This window comes from Sciurus vulgaris, assembly GCF_902686455.1.
Source record: "Sciurus vulgaris genome assembly, chromosome: 7".
Lineage (NCBI taxonomy): Eukaryota > Metazoa > Chordata > Mammalia > Rodentia > Sciuridae > Sciurus > Sciurus vulgaris.
This window is the reverse complement of record NC_136467.1, coordinates 125,901,115-125,925,668: the sequence shown is the minus strand read 5'-3', so window position 1 is coordinate 125,925,668 and position 24,554 is coordinate 125,901,115. Positions and strand designations below refer to the sequence as shown.

At 41.1% G+C, this 24,554-nt stretch overlaps 1 pseudogene across 1 annotated transcript; it reads right to left on the bottom strand.

Moving 5' to 3' along the window:
* Positions 1-8,515: 8,515 nt before the first annotated feature.
* On the bottom strand, positions 8,516-9,396 carry LOC306666961 (HUWE1-associated protein modifying stress responses 1-like; annotated as a pseudogene). The gene has a single exon. The product of its transcript is annotated as an HUWE1-associated protein modifying stress responses 1-like (transcript).
* Positions 9,397-24,554: the final 15,158 nt, after the last annotated feature.

Sequence of the window (24,554 nt, the reverse complement as noted above, 5' to 3'; positions counted from 1 at the left end):
TGTGTGTTTTATTTTTTTAATTTCATGTTTAAATATTCCATTTACTACCATGTTTATCTATCAGGATCATAGTCATATGTTAAATGTACAATATTCATGTCATCATTTATTGGTATATATTTTAATTATGACATATGGAGATGATATGGAACCTTTTCTTTTATTCCAAGTTACACTTGCTTAAGTGGTCATCATTGGTACTTATGGTTTTCATCCTTGATATGTGACACTAACACATAAATTTTTTTTGTTTATTGTAAACAAATGGGATACATGTTGTTTCTCTGTTTGTACATGGAGTCAAGGCATACCATTTGTGTAATCAGATTTACATAGGGTAATGTTGTTTGATTCATTCTGTTATTTTTTCCCTTCCCCCCACCTCTCCCACCCCTCTTTTCCCTCTATACAGTCCTTCCTTCCTCCATTCTTGCCCCCCTCCTTAATCCTAACCCTAAACCTAACCCTAACCCTAACACTAACCCCTCTCACCCCCCATTATGTGTCATCATCTGCTTATCAGCGAGATCATTTGTCCTTTGGTTTTTTGAGATTGGCTTATCTCACTTAGCATGATATTCTCCAATTTCATCCATTTGCCTGCAAATGCCATAATTTTATCATTCTTTATGGTGGAGTAATATCCCATTGCTAACACATAAAATTGTATTCTATACTTTGGTTTCCAGGAACTGTCAATTACTCCAGAGCACACTTCCCATGGAATACAAATAGAAAACTGAGGAGAAAAGCACATACTTGAAGAAATGGCTGAAGGGGTGGACAGGCTAAGAAAGCACTGAAGGTTCACTAGGCCTGGAACCAGAGGCAGAAACCCAGAATTAGAAATAGAGAGCACTGTGCTTTTATCTGCTGGTGTCTGCTGGCTGGGCCAGTGCCTGGGAGCCTCTCAGGGATGGAGAGTAAGGTTAGAGTTAAAGGCTGCAAAGGGCACATATGGGGCACCAGGGATCCCTTGTGTTGGGATGGGCCCAAAAAGCTGTCCCTTAAGAATCAGTCAGTCAGTTCTCTTGTGAGTTACAGCTCTACTTTAACATGTGTGATCCAGAAACTCTGAATAGCAAAAGGTGTTATTTCCCACAACTCTTATTAAGCATTATAATTGAGGACCTCCTCAATGCAGTGAAGGTAGAACATAAATAAATATAGAAGGGTTTGAACAGAGATACAGAACCCTCATAAATTGCAGATGATAATATATCGAATCATAACATCCCAAATCACTATGAATTCTTTGAATTAATTACATAGTTTCCCCTGTTAGGTGTTTTACACTCCAGAAGCAGAGTTTGAAAACTTACGAAGATGTCACTGACATAGTAAAAGTGCTCTTTTACAAAATTCTAGAATGAACCTACAAATTTTCCTCAGTATAGCAAATGGGATATTTTAAAGACCTTACTTGCAATTAGAGAAAACAATTAACTAAAGAGAGTTACCAAGATTCTCACTTGTAATTCAATATTACAATGGCATTAAATTCCTAAAACATTAGAATTCTAATAAATCTCAAATATCTATTAGGCATTTTGTTATACACGGTTAGCTGATTCTAAGCCTTGTTTAGAAATATTCATGGATAATAGCCAAGACAAATTTAAACAAAAAGAACAAGGGCACAGTATTCTCTTAGTACATATCAAAACTTACATTAGAATTATTGTAGATAGAGAGTAGGGTGTTGAGTCAGGGTTAGATAAGTAGCTTTTAGAATAAAGCCACAAACCAAACAACACACGTGTAGACATTAGGCATCTGTGACTGTGTGTATGATAGAGAGAGATGACACATGTATACATACAAATGGTACTATATATAATATGCATTGTTAATATATAACACTGGTAACATTAGAGATTGATGGGTAAAGGACAAAAATTTTGAACAAATGATTTAAGGCCAATTAAATTTCCATTGGTTACCCTTATGGAAAAAACTGAATTATACTCATCTTTTCCAAGATATTACTTAATGTTGTAGACTCCCATTAGTCTAAGTATAGGAAAAAATTTTTATTCAAGTTATAGTAAAGCATTTACCCTAAGGGAGAGGTGATACAATTAAAGACATTAAACATGAGCTTCCAGATCATTTGAGATTTTCCATTTTTCAGTGGACAGTGGTAACAACTAAATGTTCTTATGCAAAATCCCTGTAAGAAGAATAAACCTTGGAATGCATTATAGGGATCTTTCTTAAAGGTATTAGCCTTCCAATTCAGAGGATGGCATCAGACATATAAATTGATTTTGGTTGGAACTGGGTAAGAATTCAGAAGACATGGGACTCAGGGTTGGTTACTACTCAGAACACTAGCAGTTCTTACATCTACATGTATCAAGTGGCACATCAACTCCTTTGGGATAAGAGCATCCTCCCAGCCCTCTGAGGAGATTTGGTGAGGAGAGAGTTGAGCAGGTTGTACATAATCTTTGCATCCCACGTTCCCATCTCTCTGAGCTGCTGAGGAAACCTTCCTCTACAATTCTACAATTTATCTGAGATATATGTCTGTGATACATCTTCATTGATACAGGCTGGTGTTTTTCACAACGTTCTCTGAACAGCAAACTAGGATAATGCACAGGCTCTGAGTTTGCTTCAAGTCCCAGCTGGTTTTGATTCACACCCAATACTGAGGGTACACCTTCTGCTCTGAGCCTCTGCTTCTTCCCTTGGCTGCTCATTAGAGTTTCACAGACAGGATTGGTACCTGAATTACTTTTCTGATGAATCAGATTTAAGGGTTTAATGTTTGATCCTAACTTACACCTATTTAAAGTCTCTCCAGAAAACTTAACCTGAAGACAAGTTTGATAAACATTGGTCGAGTGCACAGATGAATTTAGGTTTTAATTAGCCAAATTGGTTGATGCAGAAAAATGCTTGACATTCAAAACAACACATTTAATCTGAGAAGCTGGTTAAGAGAAACCATAGAAAAGAATTCAGACCAACCATATCTCATTTCCCTTGTACTGTAAGAGGAATCCAGGGGAAGAAAGAGCACAAACCAATTCTCCTCCACCCTCTCCTCCATCCCAATGCTCCCACTTAGATCAGGCAGTCCATATAGGGTAGTTCCCAGGACACAAGCAGGAATATACATGAAGATTGGATCTGCAGGGCAGAAAGAACATACCCCGCATACCTGCTATCTCCACTACATTTAAAAGTATACTGGATTTCCTAGCATGTGCAATAAAGCAAGAGAAAATACAAACTAAATCTGAACTGACAAAATTTGCAACAGATATTAGACAAGAAATAGAGACAAAAATCACTTGTATTTCTACAGAACACAATTAATACTTCAAAAATATAATTGAAATAGACTATGATGACTAGAGTAAGCTTTCAAGATGTTTGAAATGAAGCCACCACAAGATAGACAGTATGAATGGCAATGTTTTATTGAAATATTTTAATAGGGGAATATCCCATGTCCATTGACTTTAAGTCTCCATATGGAAAAAAATTATCAGTGGTCTTAAAACCTGTTTATTATGTGTAATCCCTATCAAAAACAGAAATAATTTTTTTGTGGAACTTTGGAAAAGAGTATCTTCGACTTTAAAAAAAGTCACCAATGAGCCAGGGCTGGTGGCACATGCCCTTAATCCCAGCAGCTCAGGAGGCTGAGGCAGGAGGATCATGAGATCAAAGCCAGCCTCAGCAACAGCAAAGTGCTAAGCAACTAAGTGAGGCCGTGTCTCTAAACAAAATACAGAATAGGGCTGGGGATGTGACTCAGTGGTTGAGTGCCTCTGAGTGTAAAAAAAAAAAAAAAAAAAAGTGAAAAGAGAAGGCAGAGTGGGAGAAAATATTTGCCAAGCATCTTGTGTGGCAAGGACTGGTAAATGGAATACATAAAAAGTGATCAACCAGTGAGTCTAAGGAAATCTGCTTCAGAGAGAGATGAACTCAGGATCCCAATTTACCAAACCCAACAGAAGGCAGAAGCTGAGGGGACATTTAGAAGTACAACCACCCTATGAAACTGGGAAGAAGAGCCCTCAGCACGCAGAGCATGATTGTGCAGGAGAAGGATGAATGAAAAATTCAAAAGGGAAAAAAATCTACTTTCCAGCTCGCCTATGGATACATGCTTCATCTCATTAGCTCATCAGTTTCCCATTAGCTAATGAGGAAATGCTCATCAAACCACAATGATGACCTGGATGAGCTGTAAAAACAGGCTAGCCAAAGGAAGCCAGTTACAAAACACCACGTATTGTAGGAATCCATTTACATGAAATGTTCAGAATAATGAAACCTATAGAGATGGAAAGTAGAATAGCAGTTGCCTAGTGCTAGGGAGAGGTTGTGGATGGGGAAAAAGAGGTGACTGTGAACAGACATGGGATTTCTCCATGGATGATGGAAATAGTCTAAAATTGAATGTGTGACTGGTGCACAACTCTGTGCGTGTACTGAAGTGTAGACTTTAAATGTGTGAATGGTATGTGAATTATAATTCAGTAAAGTTGTAAAGAATATAACGCGATCCCATGAAAAATCCAAAGGAATTTCTAAATTACAACCACTGACCATTCCTTGTGGATGAAAAGTTGGACCATCGAAAGCTTCCTTACACTGCTTCCATAGTGTACAGGGGTACAGACACCTGGATAGCAGTGTGGCACTGCCTATTAGGTTGGCTATTACACACACATAGTATTTCCACTCCTGCACACATAATTCTGAGAACCACATGCTCATGTGTAGGAACAAATACGTACCATGAGGCTTACAGCAGCTTTGTTCATCATTTCCCAAATCTAAAAATGAACTAAATAACCACAAAGAGTAGAAGGGGCAATTCAACATGTGAACTACCTATTTAACGGAATGCTATAATGCAGTCTTTAAATACATACATTTAAAGACTTAGAAAACACATATCTGAGCTAAAATGAGGTCAAAGATAGCATGATCCTATTTGTATAAAAAATTTTTAAAAATGTTTATAGAGTTTTAAATATTCTGAATTATTTAGAGATGCATCAATAGGAGTAAAACTTTATGGATCAGCCTGAAGAGGAAGATCCTGAAATAAGATGATGGGTAACTCTCAGGGGAGCCATGTATTGTTATTACTATGGAAATTGGTACAGAAATTGGTGGGTTTATCTTTTTCTTTTCTTCTTTTTTAAAAACATGGTACTTTCTTCTACAACCTTTTGATAATATGTACATATAATTCATGAGCCTCTCTTGTAATTTATGGGGTAAAACCAGTTTAAAAAAAAAAAAGTAATATGAACTACTTATGTGTAACTGGAAAAATTAACCTTTGGTCAAAAAGGAGATGGACCCCGACTAGCCAGAGAAGAGATCATGAAGATTAATTGAAAGGAGGAATTGTGGTCATCTCTTAATTGTACTCAGGATCCCATCTATAGAACCAGAATTCACTAGAACACCACTGTCCAGTGGTCCCTCTTGCCATGATGGGATATTCTGTCTATCATACTCATCTCCACAGTCAGGAGCTGCCTGTGACTGAGCATTTGAAATGTGGCTAGTGCAAGTGAGAACTGGCTCTTACATTTTCTTTAATGTTAATCGATTTAAATTTAGATAGTCACATGTAAACAGGGCAGCACTGGAGAAAATGAACGAAGGGTCCACTGTAACTCAGGTTTTTTAAGTCCACCCCTGGCTATCAGTGACAGCTTTGTGCTTTCCACCTTTGGGAAGAATCATTAATAGAGGCGATTTAAGCTTTCTTCAGGGGTGAGATTTTCTTAAACTCAGAAGCTAATAAAATATTAGAATCACAAGAAAGAAACCTACTTATCATGGTTCTCCATAGGTACTGAAAAATAGTAATAAATTTTCATTTGTATGTGAACTGACTTACTTTTCCAATCCCAAATCTTGCTGGAACTAGGGAAATTTGAAAACTATGTAGTTTTCTATAACCAAATTCTTTATCCAAGGTGCTTATAATTATTATGGCCACTGTATTTTAAAAATTATTATGTCATTAAAATCTAGCACAGTAATTTTATGTCATATGGGGAGAAGGGAATTAAAAGGAAGTCAAGCTTGTGAAAACAGTAAATTATTTATTAGGATATAACATACCAACATTTTGTAATGTATCAACTTTGGCATGAGGGTTGGACAGGAGGCTGAGGCAGGAGATCCTAAGTTCAAGCTTCAGCAACTTAGCAAGACCCTGTTTCAAAAGAAAAAAGAACTAGTGGTTTAAAACCCAGTACCAAAAAATAACAATAATGAAATGAAGAACACCTTGTGCAATTCATTCATTTATCCAGAACACTTTATTGTGGATGCCTAAGTGGAAATTGAAAATTAATGTTAAACATTATTGGGTATACAGAAAGGATTGACATTTTTTCTTCCATTCAAGAGAACTAAATGGTTTATTGATTACACATGATAATGGATGATACACAAGCTCCATTGCCATCTATTATTTATCTGGTACCATTATTCAATTTAGGTATTGCATAACATAGGCCAACAATCATTTTTATAACCAAATAATTCCATAGCTGTGTTTGGGTGACGCTTGAAATGAAAGAACTTCAGAAGTTCACAACAACTACACCAAGGTTTCTGAACCTGACATTAACCTGAATGAATTCTTTTTTTTTTTTTTTTTAAGTTTTTAAACAGTTTAATGGAGCCAATAAGGCATATAAATTGTGATCTGGCAGACCTGCTTTCTCTTACCAAAGAAAATGGCACGTTTTATCAAAATTTGACAATTGAGAGTAAAGGGTACTAAGATTAAGCTTCAGAGCACCAACTTAAAACAAAACAACCAAAAATATTGTTATTCAACTTAGAAAGAGGAACAAGAACCAAGGCATGAAGGGGAGATTAAATATGTGTTCCTCCATCGCAAAATCCTGTAGGAATAGGAGTTCTGGCCTCTTGTGAGCAATGCGTTACACCACCAAACCCCAATTCTGGAACCTAAATTTACAATGACAGAGAAGCAAAGATAATTCCAAATGCATTTCTTGGTATATTCCAAAGGGAAGCTTTAAAGTATTCATAATACATAGGCATGTCTGTTTCAGGTAAAATGACAGATTGCTATAATTCTTCCTGCTATTATACTCTAACAAAAAATGATCCACTGTTGCAAAAATTTAGAAATCTTTCATTCCTACTTTTGAGTGTGGATTTCATTGTTTTAAATAAGGGTTATATCTATAACGAATACAGAACTTCAATTCACACAACATTTCTAACATTCCATTCACATCCCACCCAGTCAATATGGTTAACTTAGCAAAGTTTCTTCACAGAAAGATATTATTAAATGGCTGAAGAAATTGCAAACTTTAACAAAGTGCTGTGAGTAATTACTGGAAAAACCCTTACACTGATTTGCAATGGTCATTTAAGGATAAAAATGGGAAGTAACTGATACTGGACTACAAGTTTGCAAGGAAATATTTTTCACTGTCCTACTTGATATATAATAAGGATAGGATAAATTACAGTACCTGGCAGGCTGACATCAGTTCTTCATCTAAAAAAGACTATCATTTAGTTCAAGATATTAAAAATGAAGATGAAACATGCTCTAAAATGTTGTAGCTACAAGAGGTCTTGCATTTACTCCAAGAGGACTCTATTGAGAACTTTTATTTAGGTCTATCTAACATCTAGAGAACCTCCATGGGATTCCACCTTTTCCAGAATGAGATTCCAAACTGCACTTCTGAGGAGGGGGAATGAAGGGACGGGGGAGTTGGGTTCTGCTACTTAGGTTGTGATCACATTATTAGTAGATAAAACAGCTTTGTCACCTTCCACCCACTACAATGGAAACTGCACAAAGTAGGGCGTCCATGAAAAATGAAAAGCAGGAAATGAAAGGCTTGAATAAATACCTACCCCACCATCCATCTCCCCTCACTAATACTGAACCAAAAGGAAGCCCACTCTCAAAGTTCATGACCTCTCTATTTCAGGTCACCTTGAATGCAGTCTAGGTTTACATTAACTGTAAGGAGTACCCCACATAGAAGTAGTACTTGTCTTAAAACTGAGTATTTGAAACCTACAGGGTTAATCTGGGGCAGATCAATAATATTGCTATTTTTAGAGCACTAACACACACAAAGTGAATCCAATAAAGTTCTGTGTATTGATTCAATATTAAGTATTAATTGCATGACCATCATAGCACCTCTTTACATCACACAATCACCAGAATTAGAAACTGTGTTGAAAACTAAAAACAGGGCACAGTCCAATAATTAGAAAGTTGCACACCATTACTATATAGAAACCAGGTGCCTGGTACAGTGCAGCTGTAAAAATGGAAGCCTGCAGATCTGACAAGGAAATTAAATCCTGTTTTTAGATAATTTGGGGAACCTGGCAATACTGTTGAAGCAAAATACTCAACACAGCAGGAAATGGACTGGGGAGGAAAAAAAATTCTATAACCAAATATTATCTGATATTTCCTTTCCCTTTTAGAATAAATATAGTTAAGGTCACTTTTAGCCTTGGAACGGATATGTTTGCCTATGATGATCTTGCTAATGACTACACGATATCTGATATCCTCTGCTAGGATTATAGTTTTTGAGAAAGCCATATTACAAGAGGCATCTACTGTAAATACCTAGAACTTCCTTTTATGGCAACCACTATCGAATTCACTTGTCTTAAATAGTGAACAAGGGAAGATGGCCTCATTTTGCCTTTGCAATAACAGTATATGTTGAGGATCCAGTGGCTTTCAAGCAGCATGGTGGGTGTGAGAATGTTTGCAGTTTAGATCATTCTGTTGCGTTTATGGGTTGGTGAGTCTGTAATGACATCGCCACACTGGGCTGAGGTAGTTCCACCATTGTCCAAGTGGAGTGCCATTTCTTCTGATATGAAAGTGTTCAAATCGACATCATGGAGTCCATTTCTCCTTCGACTAGCTTTCGATCCACTGCTTACATGTGTAGGAGAGCCTGGGGTACTCCAGCGCACGCTTATACTAGCCATTGCACCACTAAGACCCTGCACAGCTATGGCTTCCCGGAAGGGTTGCAAATCAGTCTCTACAGATGAGCTAGTTTCCGTTGAAGTAGCTCGGTTAGGGGACACTACAGTCAGCCTTGGGGGAGCTCTAGAGTTTCGTGGTGGAGGAAACTTTCCACACAGGAAGCTGATCAAATCTTCTCTACGAATAGTTCTTCTGCGTTTTTTAACCCAAGCCAGCACATCCTTACTGCGTCACTGATAGCCAATCTGAATTCCAATATCAAAACTTCGCTGAAGGGTATCCGCACTTTCTTTGTAGAGGTTGGTGACCGCGGTGGCTGCGTTTTGGAAGGGGACCCAGAGAGAAAGTCCTGGCTGCTGACACACTCGGTCTGAAAACGATAAAAAAAAAAAAAAAAAAAAAAGACGAAAGAAAACGAAAAGAAACGCATGCACAAGGACACAGACAGAGACAGGGGAGAGAATGTTATTTGGGTGTCAATCACTCCAAACGGCCATCGCCATTTTGTACGGGGTTTCGGGATCCCGGGCGACGCTGGGGGCCCGGACCCGGGGTCGCGGCGGGCGGGGACGCGGTGCGGCCCCGGCGTCGGCGCGGGCAGGCGGCCCGCAGCCCGGGGCACGTGCACAATGGCCCCGCCGCCGCCGCCTTCGCCATCTTGCGGCGGGGGCTCCTCCCTGCCCGCCGGGCCGGGCCGGGCCGGGTCAGGCCGGGTCCGGCCGAGCCGGGGGCTCCAGGCCGGCGAGGGCCCAGGGCGGGTGGCCGGGGAGGCCCCGGTACCGGCCGCCCCCCGCGGCGCTGTCTCGGGGAGGGAGGGCGGCCCGCGGCCGCCCCGCCCTGCCCCGCCGCCTCGCAGGGCGCGGGAGGTGTGGCAACCTTAATGAATTCTAACTGTACACTGTTGGGAAAGTTTTACCACAATGGCTTTGGAGTAGAATAATTTTACACAGCACATAGTTAAAAAAAAAAAAAAAAAAACACACACACATTTAGGGCTGGGGAGGTAGCTCAGTTGGTAGAGTGCTTGCCTTGCCCCTGGGTTCAATCCCCAGCACCGCAAAAACAAAACAAACAAACAAACAAAAAAAACCCCACATTTATTCAGCATCATGATCAGACTAGTACATTTGGCAATCAACAGCATGAGTGCAAAAAAAAAAAAAAAAAAAAAGTCTATATTAAAACCCTTTGACGAATGCTTTACACTTTCCACAGAACAGAAACTAAAATCACCTGTTATACAAATAGTCACAAATACAGTCCTCAATTCTTTTTTGCCATACACATGAGTAGTGTCTAAACCCTGTCTTCTTTGTAGCAGTTAGATCCTGCCACAACTCCTTGGCTGAGTTCACAAATCTGTTGTAACCTGTGGCTTCCCTGTGACTACTCTGGCTCTCCTCTCCTGCTAAGCTTTGTTTCCTGTCAGTGTTAAAACCTACTGCCACTACCATAGATACTGTTGCTGCTGGAACCAACATAGCCACTTTGGTTTTGTGGTTTGTCAGAGTACTGGCCTCCACCACCATAATGTCCAGAGCTTCTGCCTCCAAAGTTTCCACCCTTCATGAGTCCAAAATTTGATGACTGATTGTTGCAATTGCCAAAATCATTGTAGCTTCTGCCACCTCCAAAATTGCTTCCATCATTACCAAATCCATTGTAGCCATCTCTACTGCCACCATATCCACCACCACCATGGTTGCCACCAAAGCCACCATGACCACTGAAGTTTCCTCCACAACCAAAATTGTCACTTCCACCCAAACCACCTCCACAACCACCACCAAAGATTTTAGAATCACTTTGACCTCTTTGGCTAGATGAAGTGATAGCCAGCTCTTGCTTTGACAGGGCTTTCCTCACTTCGCAGTTGTAGCCATTCACAGTATGGTATTTCTGAAAGACAATATTATCCATGGAGACAGGGTCATCAAAAGTTACAAAAGCAAAGCCCCTCTTCTTCCCACTGCCTTGGTCAGTCATGATTTCAATAACTTCAAATTTTCCATACTGTTCAAAATAATATCGTAGGTGATGTTCTTCAGTGTCTTATTTAATGCCATCAACAAAGATCATTTTCACAGTTAAGTGGGCCCCTGGTCTTTGAGAGAATTTCTCCTGAGACAGCTCTCTTTGGTTTCACAACTCTTCCATACACCTTGTTCACACAGCATTCAAGGCTGCATCCACTTCCTCCACAGTGGCATAAGTGACAAACCCAAAGCCCCTAGATGCTTGGTGTTTAGGTCTGCCATTACTGTGCAATCCATGAGTGTTCCCCATTGCTCAAAATGGCTTCTCAGACTCTCATCAGTTGTTTCAAAGCTCAGCCCTCCAGTGAATAGCTTCCACAGCTGGCAGCTGTTCAGGCTTTTCAGGAGACTCTGATTTAGACATGAGGGCAGTAGGAAGAGAGACTTTAATAATGATACTTTCTTGGCTATGCCCACAGGCAGAAAGGAGTAAGTTCAGAATTGTCAGCGTCACCCGACAGATTGTACTTATTTAACAAAGACTTTGTCATTTGGTAGGTTTAAGCACCATTCTAGGTGTTTTGATGCATTAAAATACATCTAATCCTCATGACAACTTCATGAAATAGCTTATTCAAGTTTCTATTTTACTGATGAAGGGTAACTTGGTGCAATTCCAGTCACCTGGGTGACAAGAGGTTACAAGTCTTCCCGACTGACTGGGATCACAGAGACATTTGTTTAAAAGGCTGCTTTTTTTCTATGTGGTTTTGGTGCCTTTGTCAAACATCAGATGACTATTTTTGTGTGGGTATATCTGTGTATCTTCTAATCCGTGCTGTTGGTCTATGTGTCTGTTTTTATGTGGGTAACATGTTGTGCTATACCTCTTTGGAATGATTTGTAGATGCTTATGGTAATAACTCTAGTTTTTTGTTTGTTTGTTTGTTTTGTTTTGTGTTTGCTAAGGATTTCTTTGGCTCTTCTCTTCTTCCATATGAATTTTAGGACTATTTTTTCTAGTTCTGTGAAGAAAGCCATTGACCATTTTGATGGAGATTTCTTTGAATCTGTGGATTTCATTCTCTTTCCATTGCTCTTTTTGCCCTTGAGAAAACACAGAAATGTTTTCCCAGAAATGTGTTTCAGAGATGTAAGAAATAAAGTGGTACAAACTTCTTCTGGACTTTCCTACAATCTCTGAAACTCCTGTAAATGCAGAGGTACATTTTTGTCAACTCCATCCAGGACAGGGCTCTCCAAGGCAGAGTCAATCCAGGCCTTGGACCTCACCCTGGTTGACATGTATTTGCAGTATAAATTCTAGAACTGCCTCTTGCTTCTCCATGATCCCTCTCCTGTTTCAAGACAAGAAAATCTACCCTGACTTCTGTGGGGGACCAGGGATACTCAGGAGGAATCTTCATGCCACGTGACTGCCTTAGTGTTCCCACCTCTGGCCCTCTCAGCCCATGGCCTGGTCCTCTCCAGAGGAGCACAGTCAGATACAAGGCAGCACGGCAGTGCCCTGTGTGGTTATAGGACTGAGGACAGAAGACACCAGCTCCGTTTAGGTGACTCAGCCATTCCCACCAGCAGTGTGCAGGGCTTCCTTCTTTCACATCATGGCCAGGATTTGTTCTCTTTAGTCATTTTGATCATGGTCATTCTTCCTGGGTAAGGTGACATCTCATTATAGTTTTGATTTGCAATTCCTTCATGATTAGTGATGTTGAACAGATTTCACTTCTATGTTGGACATTTATATGTCTTCTTTTGAACACACACATATTTTTAAAGTGCATGTGGGACATTGACTAATGTACATCGACAATAAATTTCCAATGATTGAGGTTGGAGAATGATTGAAGTCCAATGATTGAAGTTCTCAGGACAAAATGAATTCTAGTGGAAATCAAGAGCAAATTATCTAGGAGAGAAAATAAGTTATTTGGATAGTAATAGCACCCTTCCAAATAACCCTGGATCAAAGAAGAAAACACAAGGGAAATTGGAAAATAGCTTCAACAGAATGATCATGAAAACATACCATCCAAGATTGTGTAATACCATTTCAAAATGTCTATGAAGGTACAGAAATGAAGAGAATTCCACTGGCAAAAAGGTAGACATAAAACAGAATGGAGAAGCCAGAAATATATTCACACCAATAGAGTCCATTGATTTTAAATACAGGTGCAAAGGTAATCTAGTGACAAGGGATCATCCTTTCAACAAGTGGTAATAAACAATTGTAGGTAAAAAAATGTCAACAATACTTTATATTATAGTTTTTAGAAAATGAATTGATCATATGCAAAATATAAAATGTAAAGCCATAATTCTTCTAGAATATGAAGGAGGGAATCTTCATGATCTTGATTTTGGGGATGAAGTTTTAAATAAACAACCAGGGGGCACAATCTGTGAAAGAAAAAAATTGATAAACTTCATAAAAATGTATAGTGTTTGCTCTACAATAAATACTGTTTGGTAAATGAAAATTCAAGCACATTGGGAAAGAAAGCATTTTTAAAATATGCAAGATATATGCATGTTCAAGGACTTGCAAAGAAAATACCTAAACAAAAGCAACACTTGACAACTGAAAAAATGAAAAATCCCAAACATTGGTGAATGATCTGTACAGAAACTGCACCAAAGAAGACATCTGGGTGAGAAACAGACATGTGAAAGAGGCTCATCATTGTTTGTCATTATGGAAATGCCAATTAAATCCACAACAAGCTGGTTTGGTGGCACAAGCCTGTAAGTCCAGTGACTTTGGAGGCTAGGGCTGGAAGTTCACAAGTTGGTGACTTAGGAAGCAACTTAGGAAGGCCCTATGCAAACTTGAGATCCTACCTCAAAATAAATAATAGAAAAGGCTAGCAATTTAGCTCAGGGGTTAAGCAAACCTGTGTTCAATCCACAGTACAAAAAAAAAAAAAAAAAGACAAAATCCTATTACACTTAAAATATATTTTTTCAATTTTGAAAAGATTTTTGTAATGGAGACATTATAATACTTATAGCATACAGTGTGATCTTTTAATATTTTATTTGTTCTTTTTTTAGTTATACATGACAGTAGAATCTATTTTTTTGATGTATTTATACAAACATGGATTATATCTTATTCTAATTAGGATCCTAAGCTTGTGGATGTACATGATGTTGAGTTCACAGTGGTCTATTCATATATGTACATAGGAAAGTTATGTCAGATTCATCCACTGTCTTTCTTATTCATATACCCCTCCCTTCCCTTCTTTCTCATTTGTCTAATCAAATAAACTTCTATTCTTGCCCTCCCCCACCTTTTTGTGGGTTAGTATCCACAGATCATAGAGAACATTCAGTCTTTGGTTTTGAAGGATTGGCTTATTTCACTTAGCATGATAGTCACCAGTTCCATCCATTTACAGGCAAATGTCATAAAGTAATTCTTTTTTATGGCTGTATATATATATATATATATATATATATATCATATTTTCTTTATCCATTCATCTGTTGAAGGGCACCTAGGTTGGTTCCATAGTTTAGCTATTGTGAACTGAGCTGCTCTAAACATTGATGAAGTGGAGTCACTGTAGTATGCTGATTTTAAGTCCCTTGGGTATAAATGGAGAAGTGGGATAGCTGAGTCAAATGGTGGTTCCATTCCAAGTTTTTTGAGGAATCTCCATACTGCCTTCCAGAGTGGTTGTACCAATTTGCAAAGTGTTAAGAACATAATGTGCAATTGTGAGGACAGAACTTCTGTCTTAATGTTCTACTTTCATTTTTAAGTTCATTTAACCAACTTGTAGGACTGTGAAATGTTTGAAACCCTCACTAGAAAATAGGCTAAAGCCAGGCCTGTAATCCCAGCTACTGGTGAGGCTGAGGTGGGTCACTCAGGAGTTTGAGAAAGGGTTGACAACATAGGAAGAACCCTCCTTGTCCCATGAAAAGATGGAGTTAATAAAGAAAGGTAAAAGGCCACCACCAAATTAGTAAAGCAGTAAAGATCAGAGGCAGCAAGTAGAACAGGCTCTAGCCCTTCTCTGGGAATTTTTCACTAAAAATTTATTTCACAGTGCATATTTTATTATATTCTAGAAAGTAAATACTGATCAAACACAGAAAATATTTAAAATGCACAGAAGCAGTAAAATATAAAACCACCTCTTGTTTCCACTGGGAGGATCCTGGTAAACTGGCAGATGAGTTGGGCTTGAGTGTGAAGGGGCCTCTGGGGCTGTGCTGCTCAGACACCCTGTGGTCCACCCACTGGTTTCTAGGCAGGACTACACAGACGTGGTCACACACGATGAATTATTTTGAATCTTTTTGGAAAGTTATTATGGTCAATAATCAACTTTTTATGATATTCCAAACTCTTCATAAACACTGTTTTTGCCAGTCGTACACTCTTTAAAAAAAATAACCACAGCTCTTTCTTATCTCCCTTTCCGGGTTTTTTTTTTTTTTTTTTTTTTTGCTTTGATTTTATTTGTAGGGACTGAAGCCAGGGCCTGGAGCATGCTAAACACTTGTTTCTCCTTTGAGTTGTATCCCCAGCCCTCTTTTGTATCTTTTTTCCATCATTATAAATAAGGTCCAATTAGCATCCTGTAATAGATCTAAAGAATCTTCTATATTTGGGATTTAGTTTTAAAATCTCAAAAATCTTGAATAGAATAAGCTAAATGATATGAACACATTTAAGGCTCCCCATACATATTGTCAAATTCCTTTTCAAAGCATTGGACTAACATATTCATTCATGGGCAGTTGACTGTTTGTCCAGGCATGAATTGTGTTGGCTTACAGTGTCCTAGTGTAGAGTAAAAAGTCACTGGGTGGGAGTCTTAGCTCCCACAGCCAGGCCCTTGCTTCTGCTTCAGGTGCAATGTCTGGTTTTACACTTGGAGAACGAAGTGATGGTAAGAATTCAAAGATGAAGTCAACATCCACTAAATCATAGGGTAAATGTTAAAATCTCAGGGACCTAATGAGATGGTACATTTCTCTAGAGAACTGGGGTCACTGTGCACTGCTGAAGGAATAGGGAACTTCAAGGGGCCCTGAGATACAGGGACTATTGGGCTGCAAATAGAGAAATGTTTTCTACCCCAGACCTCACAAAGACTTCCAGTCAACTTCATGATGTCCACCTGAGCTAGAATTTGGGTTTTGTTTTGTTTCTTTTTTTTCTTAATATTGTTTCAAGTTGAGCCACTGCTGCATGGATGTTAAAGTGTGACATGAAGATTTTGCCATAGTGGAATTTCTTTGATGAACTTTAACATTCACAGTGACTGCCTAACCCCGCCGCCACCCCCCCCCCCCGCCCCCAATTCACATTCCTTAAGTGTTGGGAAGCCAGGTCCTTGCAACTCTGCTGATTTGATGAATATATTGCCCCACTCCTGAGGGAAAGGCTCATGTACACACTCATACATACATGAACTACTGCAGCAGAGCCAAGGTGGGAGCTTTCCTAGATGACAGCTGAAGGACAGGACCCTCCATTTATGCACAAGTGCACACACTCTCTACCACTCAGAGCAGGGGTGGGAAGAGTGCAGCCCTCCAGGGTGGGAACAAAGGGGTCCTTCAGAGCTTCTTTCAGTGGTCCTTGTGTCTCTTTTTCCCTAGACCTAGGAGGTCTCTGCTCACCAGGAGGAGAAGGCTTTTGAAGAAGTGTAGACCCTCAGGAACTGATCTGTAGAGGAAAAGGAAGAAGAAGTAGACACAGGAGAGTGGGGTTGGGTGGGAGGTCAAGAGAGCCCGGGAAGGAGAGACCTGCTGGCTACAGGGCTGGAGCCCAGTGTTGCAGGGCTGGAGTACTTCTACCAGGCACCTGAGAAGCGGGAGGGCCACTGCTCCTTCTACTGGCCAGTATATGAACCAGAGTGGGCGATCAGGTAGGTGCCTACTTTTTAAATTACAATTTATACTCTGCTCTTATTTAAAACTAATCTGTAATCTCTGGGAGAAGGGAGTCAAGTACTGTGAGGAATCCTAGCTTCCCCTCCAATGGACTGGATCCCTGCACCCACCTACTCTCCAGATCCAACAGGAAGTAGAGGAAGGAGGGCATTTTGCAGATTTTGCCCCACACCCCTACATCCACCTGTTTCCTCTCCTCAACCACAACCACAATCCTGCTATAGGAAAACACAGGGGCCCTAGGGGTTTTCTGTCCTTCCGGTCACGGCCACTGTGTGGAGCCCGAGGGCGTCGCCGAGTTTGACTGGATTCCCTTACAGAAAGCCACATTTCCCAAAGGACTTTGAAACTTCTTTAAATCAGAAAGTCAGTCTCACTCTTCAGACTTGCTTCGAGGGCAAACTGATGCTGGAGGAATGCGATGAGCCGGGACATTCTCTACCACCCAAGGACTAGTGGTGATTGCAATTTTTAAATGTGGTTTGGGTATAAATGTCACAAGGTCCCCTGCACTTGCAAGGCAGTTTTAAAATGTCTGTTCCTGGTGGTGCGGACCCCGGATACCTTCTCCGTGCTCTATTTCGCATTTCTTTCTATAATAGTCTGCGTCTTTGTCCACATTCCTTAAATGCCTGTTCACTCCACTAAAAGTGAATTTTTAGTGAAACTAGTAAAACTGCTTTAACTAAAAGAGCACCCAGTGTTAGAGCGCTTGCCTGGCAGCATGACACCCTGGATTTCACCCCTGTCTGCATAATTACACTTAAAAATTGATAAAGCTTTCCCTTTCAAAAGCAGTTTGGGGAAGATTCAAAGCTATGAAAATATGAAGGCTTATCTTAAGAGATATTCTGGTGATGGATTATAATTAATATTTTTAATATTTTAGTATTTAAAATCAGAATTTGAATCTGGGGTTTAGTTTTTGTATTTTCAATCAGTAATATTCCCTGATACCTCTTGCTAATCCAAGTTTATAGGAGAAGATGCAATTTCAACATTTCAGGGAAAGTTAAAGGCACTAACTTTTCCTACTTGCTAGAGGTATAACTGTCAAAATTTGGGGGGGAAAGCTTCCAGGTTTACCCACTATTAAAAATATACATTATGTAAGTAAACTAGTGATATTAAAATCTAGCATTTTCCAAACTTTTTTTTAAAAAAGTCTAAAACTATGTTGGGCAACTATTTTCACAGCAATGCCTTTATTTTGTTCCTCTTGATGTCTGCATAGAATTTTATTACACAGCTTTTTTGGGGGGGATTATCAGAATGTTCTCCATCTTCCTTGTGCTGTTGTTGACAGAAGTATGTGTGAGTGCCCAAACTTAAGGAGCTGTGCATTTCAAATAGATGAATTTTATTATATGTAAATAGTGGTTCATTAAAGCTGGTTTATGAAAGATAATCCTTGTTTGAAATTTGTACTTCAACTATGTGAAAGAAAGAAAGAAAAATGGAAGGGAGGAAGAAGGAAGGACTCTTGTTCTCCGGAAATAGACCCTGACACATCTGGAGGCAAAGGGTCAGGCTGTCTGAAACTTACACTCACAAGGTACTGTCATCAGTACCTTGAGATTAACAGTCCTATCTTGAGATTGAAAGGGTAGGGGAGAGAAAACAGCTGTGGCAAAATGTCAACAAAAGATGAAAGTAGGCAGAGTACAAAACTGAAAGTTAAAAATAATAAAACACATTTGCCTTGTCTGTGAAAACTGACCTTTTATTTAGGAGAAAACCAAGGTAGCAGCCTCCATATCTCCTGTTTGACCATAAATTCACAGGTGTTTGCTCAGCTCATAGCAGTGTGGCAGGAAGCTCAACACTCTTGCTATACTCATTCCTGTTGTGATATATGGCACTGATTAGATCTGCTTCCATGTCTGGCTATTTCATATGTCAAGAAAGAAACAGATATATTATCCTGTTTCTGCATTTGAAATCATTTATTTTATTCATTTATTGTATTTTGAATCAAAGAGTTTTGTAAATACTTGCTCTCAATAGTAGGGAGAGTCTGCATGTTTGAAACATATTTTCTGGGTACTTTGTTTTGTATGGTGTTTGTTTTCATAGCCTGTCACATGCTAAAGCAAATACTCTATCACTGAGATACAGTCTCAGCTGCCAAAAACACTTTAAAGATGACATTTTAAAAATCCTTTGGGCTTTTAATCATGGAAAACATCAGAATATTGTTGTACTTCATTCATTCCATTTGTTTTATATTTGATCTAGTTTTGGTTTTAAATATAACTAATGGAAGAAAACTGTAGCCCTCTCTGCAGTGGGAGTTGTGGGGTCTGGATCCTGTTCTTTGTCTAAAGGGGACAGCAGAGTCCAAACCTAGGGGAAGGTTGGAGAGGGCAGAGCCTGTGGACCCCTCAGTTCTGCATCTCTTGCTTTTTCCTGCTCTGTCCTTGCTTCTTCTTTCTTCGTTCACGTTTTCTTTCCTTTTTCTCCTTGTTTCTTCCTCTTCCTGTCTTCAACAAGTCACCCATGCTGTCCACATCACCGTCTTGTCCCCACTCTACATTTCATTCCCTCTGTATTGGAGCCTGGTGGCCAACACACTTAATTGTGTTCACTTGGGACAGGTTGGATAAATGGGGACCTGAGGTAGGGTTCCTCACCGATTTGTGGAAGCTGTAAGGTGCCATATAGCCGCGCAGTTCTTGGATGGTTTCAACGAAAATCACTCCAGTCTTGGGTGGAGATCATGTTCGGGGTCCAACTTAGGATCCTTACTAAAGGGACAGAACACTCAGGGTTTTTCTTTTATTCCAGACCTGGCAGGTTTCCATTAGGACCACCCAAGTCAGGCACTTGTCTTCCTGGTGGTTCAACTAGCACAAGGAAGTGTTTCTGATCCTAGAACCCAAGGACCGGCCCCCAAGTGGAAGTGAGGGATGGGATGAAATAGGCATTTCGGTACTCATCCGCCTCAAAATCCAGGCGGATGCTGGTTGATGTGGGTGGTTTCCAGTGCGCGCTTCGCACGGAATGCCGGCCCCGGGCCTCCGCGGGGTCTGCCTTCCCGCAGCTCACAGGTGTAACTGCCCAGCAGTCTGAGAACCCCAACCCAGATGCAGCCCGCCCGCCTCCATGCGCCCACTTTCGACCTGCTTTTACATTAGTCAGTAGTTTTTATTTCAGTTAAGCCAGGGTGAGTGACGGGTGATCTTCAGCCCTCTCAGTAAGTGGGGACCAGACTCGAAACCGCGCGCGAGACCCGCCCTGGGTTTAAACGACAGCGCTGGTGATTTGTTTATTTTCTGGACTCGGCTATAAACCCCAAGGTCAGCGAGGAGAAAGTCACCCCCATTCTTGTGAGTTCAGGGATGCAAAGAGGAGAGGGGAGAGAGAAGCAGTCGTTCACTGGGCAGAACAGAAGGGCCGGGAGGGGGCGGGGCAGGGTAGAAGTGCCTCAGGGAGGTTTGGTCGGGGAGGGGCAGCCATGCCTAGCTCCTGGGCAGTGCCCAGCATCGGAAGCCCAAGACCTGCTGGACCTCCTCAGGGGCTTCTTTTCTCCTCGAATCATAGGTAAACGCTCTGGAACAACCCTAGCGTGTAATTATTAAGGTAGCAAAAGTATTCTGGGGAGGGGAATGAGACAGTCTGCTGGAGCTGGTCCACCTAGAAATTCCTGGAAGGTGCTTAGACAACATGGAGGAAAGGGCTTGGGACAAGCTCACAGGAGAGCTGTGCTCCCTCTCCCACTCTGCATCATCACTACCTTGTGACTTTCACTAATGAATATAAACTCTAAGAACAGTACTGGACCTCAGTCCCTTCTGTGCTAAAAAAATTTATCACAGTCAAAATAATTAATTCAAATAAAAATAAGTCTAAGAGCTTGCCAAAACTTTGTGATGCATGACATTTCCACTCAGAAAAAGTGTAAGATAGGCCTTAGGGAATAGTTTGTGAGGATAGGTATAGTTCACTTTTAGGAAGACCAGGTGAAATGAACACAGTTCCTCATCCTGGAGTGGTTCCTGTCCACAGGGTGATGTCATCCATGATAAGACAGGTTCAAGGCAAGGCACAGTTAGTACCATCGTGGAGATCAAAAACATGGGCTGGACCCCGGCTTCTTAAACTTGCCTGAACATTGTGACCACCTAGGGGATTTTAAAGGCCTTACTAAGGCCTAGTTCAAGCCTAGCTTTACTATTCAAGTGGTTTTGGTTGTGGCCTGGTCACATGGATAGTAACTACTCTGCAAGAGATTCTACTAAACAGCCAAGTTTGAGGATGATTCTCTTCATGTTCCAAAGACCAATAGATGTATGTTTGGGACAAAGGAGATTTATAGTAGAAGGAAATTTCAGGTAATCATGATTATTACTATTATTATCAAGATAGAATTCATATATCATAAATCACACTTATAAAGTGTGCACTTCAGTAGTTTACAGCATAATCATGAGGTTGTACCACCTTCACCGCTGTCTTCGTGGGATGATTTTGAGGATGTGAAGAGTTGTGATGGTTGGAAGGCAGAGTCAGGAGCAAGTCCCAGGAGGGAGATTTCTTTGTAGTAGCATCCTGTTGAGACAGGGAAAGGAAACCAGGGGAGTTTGCTTTTATCTCAGCCCAAGGGAGATGTCACCAGAGAAATGATGGGATGGTGGTGGTGATGTGTGATGTTGCTAGACAGCAGGTTGTGGCAGCTGTGGACTTAGGTAGGAGAGTAGAGCCATGCTGTGTTTAAGTTAGCAGATGGGGCAGCTGTGGATGGCTTGGGACATTATAGTGGTAACTGGGAATATCCCAAGCACAGTGTTTAGGAATAAGCCTTTGCAGTATTCTATGATGAATAGATGAAGCCTGGACCAGGGTAACAGCCATGGGACTGAAAAAGACTCTGAGTCCTAAGAGGCAAGGGGAAAGGCCAAGTGGAAGGGACTAAGGACGATGCTGTTAGGAAAACCAGGGAAGTGGAGAGGCTGTTGTGGTGGGGAGTTACAATGGCCTTGTAACCTGTGTGATTTGAGGGACAGAGATACAGATGTCCTGAGGCAAGTTGGCAAAGGGAGTGTGGTTGATGTAGGAGAGGCCCACTGGGTGGGGGAGGGGTGCTGTTGAGAGGGGATCCTCATGGGGCTTGTGAGCTGCTCTGGGAAATTTCAGCCAGAAGAAAAGAGAACTGACTGGCTCTTAGTACAGCCATTACAATCTCCTCCTCCCACTGGCTCCAAGAGTTTGGACCCTGGGTGATTTAAATGTGCAAAGTGCTTCTATGAGGCAGAGGTGGCTGAAAAGAGGTCTTTAAATGTTTACTGGTGACATTGCCAGGAAGACTATGCGTGGTTGTGAAATACTTGTTGGGAAAACAACAATGTATTGGCTCTTCTTCAGATGTGTCCTGGAAGGAACAAGCGGGTTACGATGTCTGCCTACTGAAACTTGAGGAGACCCTCACTGCACCTTAGAAGGGGAGTCAACCTAGTTGGCACTGATTTGGGTGTGCTTCTAAGGGTGAGTGATGCCAGCTGTTCAGAATCCTTCCCTCCAGCATTCACCCAGGCGGGCTCACCTGTGCATCTAACCCCCCTGGTGAACCAGTAATCAAAGATGCTTTTCGAGACAGCAAAGCCAGGCAAAAAGGCTGGTGTTCCAGTGTCTTTGGCATTTCCTGCAGTCAGGAAATGAAGCTGTTTAAGTTGTAATTCCTCCCTCTCTGTTAAAGGGCAGTGCTGACTTCCAGGCGCCTGTTTTCACTGGGTGGTGATTCTGGAGAGGGGCTGGGAAGAAATTACCTTCCATCTCTGGATAACCCACTTGGAGTTTGGTCGTACCAACCTCGCAAAGAGGATGTCAATTTGTGTCACCATTGAGCTGTGTTGCATCCTGCTGCTCTTGGCCGCTACTACTCTTTGTGCACTCCTGGGTGCTGCTGAGCCAGCTCCTTGCTGGTTCCTGACCATGCGGGAGCAGTTGGCTATTGGAGGGAGGCGGGCAGGTTTCAATGAGCGTCTGCTGGAATCCTCAGGGTTAAGGTGCACGGCCTTGTTTGGTGGAGAGGAGTGCTGGACCTGACACGGGCCATTGTCACCACATGCAATTTTGCTTTTCTGGGTACCTCACCACCCCGATGCCCCACATCCTAGGTTGGTGCTTCCAGGTCTCAGCCCTGTGCCTTGCTTTTTCTTTTCGGATATCCCCGTTCTTCTGTCGCCTCTGGGTTCCCAGAATGCCTCCTAGATTGCTCCTTTGAAAGATATTCAAGGACCCTTCAAGGGTCTATGGGACCACTTTCTATCAGTGTTGGGGACAGTTCGAGCTCCTGAAGCCCTATCTTTTCCTCAGGTCATAGGTGTGTTTTCAGCTGAGCTCACTGGAGTCCTCCTTACCTAGAATTTGGGGTCTTTCTTCCTGCCCTGAGCTTGTAGGGACATCCCAGCACACCATGGTCCTTCCTGCTGCTGTGGGGAGACTGGGAGACTGAGGAGGTGAGCAGCTAAAGACTGCTGGGTCAAGAGATTCTTCCTGGGATTTCTCATTTCCACCCACATTGTCCCCTGGGCTCCTGCTCCCCAGGGTCCTGTCCCCTCTTGTACTCCTTTCACCCTAAAATGATCTCTAATTTTCTAATATGCCTGTGTTCTCAGCAGATTTCTCCTTGCATCCTCCCCTGCCATCTCATTGTCCCCCAGCCCTCTTGCCTCCCCTCCCCTGATGTGTGCTGTTTTCTGATCCTTCTCTAGGAGGTCTGCACACTTGATCTCCTGCCTCCTGCCAATGCAGGCCTTTCCTTCTGTTCTTAGGGTCTATTGCCTACAAGGAACTTTATCCACTGCTGCCACTGTCCATTGCCCCCTTTTGAGAGACCCAACTTTTTTTTTTTTTAAATGATTATTACTTTAATTTTTCTCCCAAAATTTGTTCTTTGACAAATAGTTGTATCTATTTGTGGGACGCAATATGTCATTTGGTTACATGCATACATTTTAGAATAATCAATTCTGGGGAATTAGCATATATATCACCTCAAATATTTATCATTTAAATATTCAAAGAAATTTAAGTTCTTCTCATAGTTATTTTGAAATATACACTATACCATTAATTGGAGTCACCTGACTGTGCTATAGAATACCGGACTATTCCTCTTATCCAGATGAAACTCTATAGCCATTTACCAGTGTCTCTCCTTTCTCTATCTACTTTCTACTCATCCTAGTCCTCCAGCCTCTGGTCCCCCCCCCCCCCCCCCATTCTGCTCTCTACTTCTATGAGTTTTGATTTATTTATATTCTGCATGGAAGTCAGATCATTTGTCTCTCTATGCCTATTTTTTTCTCTTAGTGTCCTCTAATTTCATCCATATTGTCACAAATGACACAAATGCCTGTTTTTTAAGTCTTTTCTTTCATTCTTTCTTTCTTTCTTTTTTTAGTGGGAGAAGTTTCTGGTGATAGAATCTGGGGCCTTGTGGTTGCTAGGCAAGTCCTCTGTCCCTGAGCTACATTTCCATCCTTAATTTCCTTTTATTAAAAAGGCTGATTGATATTCTTTTGTGTGTATATCCCATAATGGTTTTGTTTTGGTTTCTTTTTGAGAGATAGTTCTGCTGTTTTCCCCAGGTTGGCCTCTGACTCTGGCTC